General features: G+C 44.1%; 1 protein-coding gene across 1 annotated transcript in view; it reads right to left on the bottom strand.

The window, feature by feature from the left end:
- Ostm1 (osteoclastogenesis associated transmembrane protein 1) overlaps positions 1 to 4099 on the bottom strand; it is a 30650-nt gene that overhangs the window by 13739 nt on the left and 12812 nt on the right. The gene's annotated exons all lie outside the window — the stretch shown is intronic.

Here is a 4099-nt window from a genome sequence, read left to right as displayed (position 1 = left end):
AGACTACACACAAGTCAGTAAGAGAAAAGTGTACACCAAGACTACACACAAGTCAGTAAGCCAAAATGCCAGATGCATCTCCACACACCTGTATTTCCTGAAGCACAGCATTCTTCGTTACTAATTAAGTACTCATTATTCCATATGTCAGCATCCACAAAGCTTAAATACTAAAGTCTTTTTGTTGTTGTTGCTATTGTTTGTTTTGTTGAGATAGGGTTTTCCCTGTGTAGCCCAGGTTATCCTGAAACCCACTCTGTAGACCAGGCTGGCCTTGAAGTCAGAAATCCACCCACTTCCTGAGTGCTGGGATTAAAGCTGTGGGCTCCCAGGCCTGGTCTACTAAATTCTTTTTAAAGTAATAAATAATATAAGCTCTGTTTACATGCTATGTTATTAACATGAAGTAGCCTTGGCTCCTTTTAGGGATCAGGTAAAATAGATAAAAATAAAAATAAGCACAATTAAACTCAGAGAACATTCGAATATCTGGCTAACGGTCTTCAGCTTGGGGATTAGTTTCTCACAGGAGTTCTGGAAGCATAGAATCATCCACAGCAAGTGGACACCAGTGTCAGGAGTCTTGCTGTGCCTGGCATGCACAGCAAAGATGGCAGGAGGGTGGCCCTGTGCACACACAGCAGCAACACAGCTGCTCTGAGAGCTCTGGCAGTTTCTTCTGTGCAAGAAACACAAGTAACATGAGATTAGGACCACTGGCTGTTCTCTCAGAGGTCCTGAGTTCAATTCCCTGCAACCACATGGCAGCTCACAACCATGTGTTGTGAGCTCACCATCTATAATGAGATCTGATGCGCTCTTGGCACGTAGAAATGTATGCAGACAGAACACTGTACACATAATAAAAATAAATAACTCTTTAAAAAATAACTTCTTTATAAAATTATTTATAAGAAAGCCTCTCCGAGGAACAAAAGGATCTAATCTCTTCTGTTTTACAGCCATTTTCTTTTCACTTAAAATAATTGGGAAATTAAACGAAAAGCTAATCGAGCCGGATGGTCTGATTAAGTGCTGCGCTGGCACAGTATGGTTTTCCCAGTGACTGGTAGGCAGTGGTGTTACAAAGCACAAAGGAGTTCACTTATACAAGGGGGTTAAACATGTCTTGATTATTAGAAGCACCCTGACTTTTGATTCAAAACAAAGGAACTCTAGTAAATCCCCTTATCTACTGGGGAAAATGGGGAACCTAAGGTTGTACACAGTCAGAAGCTACACAGTTTAGAAATTAGGAAGCTAGTGAAGATGGTGACGACAAAGCTCTCTGTGAGCACGGAGTGAAGTGGTCATTGTGCTTCTGCCTCATCTCAGATAATCAAAGGAGCTTCATCAAGGGCAGATTAGCACAGCTTCTGTCTCCATGAGGACGTGGGTATCAGCTCAAGAGGCCTTCTTCAGGGCGCTGAGGATTCCAGTCAAAACCTCACACAGAAACTGGCTAAATTACTACAACAGAATTGTGTGGCTTCTGTCTTCCATCCCCAGGGCTGAGGACTGAACCTGCTCCCCCTATATAGCTAGCAAAGCACTCTGTCACTGAGCTGTGCCTCTAGTCCCGAGCACCTTAGGGGCAGGGGCCACACTCCTTTTACCTCCCTGTCCTGGCCTCCTGAGTGCTGGGGTTGCTGGTGTGCCCCACCAAGACCACTCACCTTTACAGATGTGGTATCTACTAGGAGTCTGCCTCCAGATCTCTAATGATTTGCAACGATTTTCCAAGATTTATTTATGTACATGAGTGTTTTGCCTGTACACATTGTATATGTGGTGTGTGTGTGCATGTGTGTGTGTGTGTGTGCGTGCATGCGTGCGTGCGTGTGTGTGTGTGTTGCCCAAGGAGTTAGAAGAAGATGTCAGATTCTGTGGTGGAAAGGTGTGAGTTATCTGTGAGTGCTGGGAACCAAACCCAGGTCCTGAGAACTGAACTGGGTCCTCTACAAGAGCAGCAAGGGCTCTTAACCTCTGAGCCACCTCTTCAGCCCATCCCTGCTGCTTTAAAAGTGGTTTTATGTTGGCACATCCCTATAAGCCCAGCATTCAGGGGGCTAAGACAGGAGGAGCACGAATTAATTCTGGGAAGCTGAGACAGGAGGCTTGTGAGCCCATGCCCAAGGCCAGCCTGAGACACACAGACACCTGACTCACTACAAACAATACAGGTTGCCCATGGAGAAAGGGTCATTTGCAGGGGTTGGTAACATGGCTGAGAAGGTAAAGATGCTTGCTGCCAAGCCTGACAACCTGAGTTGGGGTCCTAGGCACCCACAGGATTGAAGGAGAGGATGAACTTCATGGAGAACAATGATCCCCGCTTTCTGAAAAGTTGAGCAGGCTTCAGAAAACACAGACTAAACAGTGAGAGTGTTGTAATTAGGTTTAAAAATATAAGAACTATCTAAAAATTATACAAAGAAGGGCTTTTCCACATAGATAGCACCTGACAAAGAAGGGTTCTGCCTGGCAGCCCCTCTGATCCAGCAGCAGGTTTACTGCTGATGGTTCCGTCACGAATACTTTAGTTGAAGGCTAGTTTCCCTTTGATGAATCAGGATGCTCTTCAAGATCACACGGCGCTTCAGTGGCAATGTCACGCTCATAATATACCAGCCAGGGCACTAGAATTACAGGCTGCCTCTAAAGAAAGAGTGCATTTCCAGGGGCTGGTGACAGGGCTTTAGAGGGTAAAGGTGAGCTGAGTTGGCGCGTGATGGACGGAGAGAACTGACTCCTGTTTCAAAGTGCAGGTGAGTAAAGGTTTGGCTCAGGAACTTGCTATAGCTTTTACTTCACACATGTTTAACATTTTGGCTTTTGAACTCTGCTTCCAGCAGGTATACACCCTACACAGCAGGATGGAGAAGAACACTTGCAACCCTCCCACCCCGCCCCCATCTATTCCTGACTCTTCACCTGCCATTCACGCATGCCCTCACCTTCTCGCCTCACACACGGGGCTCTGTGTGAAGCTCACAGGGGAATGGGGTGAGAGACCTTTTCACGACCCTGCTCACTCCCATTTCCCTCTTCATCCAGATTCCCAGTGTCTCCTTAGACTGTGGAACACAAGCAAGAATACTTTGTGACATTCTGATAAGTGAGATTTTTCTCTTGGAGCTGGAGACCCAACCCTGGGCCTCAGGCAAGCACGCTGCCACTTGCCTAAGCCCCAACCACTATAAATATCTTTAAACTTTCTAAAAATTCTTTTTAAATGTTTCAGATATCTTCATGAGGTAGGTGTGCAGAGAGCATAATTAGAAGTGCTTATACACTTGGTAAAAAGTCTAGTTTAAAATGATTACACAAGATGCTAGCCACCACGAAAACAGAAAGCAGTAAAAAAATCTTAAGGAATTAATCTGGGACCAGATAACAATAATAATAACCAAAAAAGAAAGAAAGAAAGAAAGAAAGAAAGAAAGAAAGAAAGAAAGAAAGAGGAAGAGGAAAAAATGCTACTATTGAATAAAGCAAAAAACAAACAAAAAAAATGAAATTTATTGGGTCCAATCTCTAAAAGCTATTTCAATTCCATTTAAAAGTCAGTCTAGAAATTGTGAAACATTTTAAAATAGGATTAAAACAACAAATGAGAAGTTAGTTTTAATGCACAATCCTGGAAAAATAAAACATTTGGCCCCTCTGACTACATTTGACACAGAAATGCCATATTCTGGACATCCTGAGGAGCTTTTGAGTGTTCTAGGTAGCTCTGAACGGGAATTAGACGCATGTGGCATACAGCTGAAAGCAAGTAAATGCGAATTTAGTGAAAATGGAGCCATCTTTTCCTGTCCCTCCGCTGACCCACTTCCACTCCCCTCAGACACATCTGCACCTTTAATTCTTTCGCCTGGCTTGTTAATTAATTCTAATTAGGCAATAATAAGTTCTTGAACAACTTGTTTCTAACAGCTTAGAGGTGCATTCCTCAGAAATTCAGTCAAAGCAATATTTTCAAGATAGGATGGTTCAGAGAACAAAAGAACACACAGCTGTGACCCCAGCACCTGGGAGTGGGAGGGCAGGAGGACCAGGAGGTCACGTGCACACAACTGTGACCCCAGGACCTGGG

Source organism: Microtus ochrogaster, linkage group LG9 (genome assembly GCF_000317375.1).
Source record: "Microtus ochrogaster isolate Prairie Vole_2 linkage group LG9, MicOch1.0, whole genome shotgun sequence".
Classification (NCBI taxonomy): Eukaryota; Metazoa; Chordata; class Mammalia; order Rodentia; family Cricetidae; genus Microtus; species Microtus ochrogaster.
Note: the sequence above shows the minus strand (reverse complement) of the source record. Positions and strands in the feature narration are given on the sequence as shown.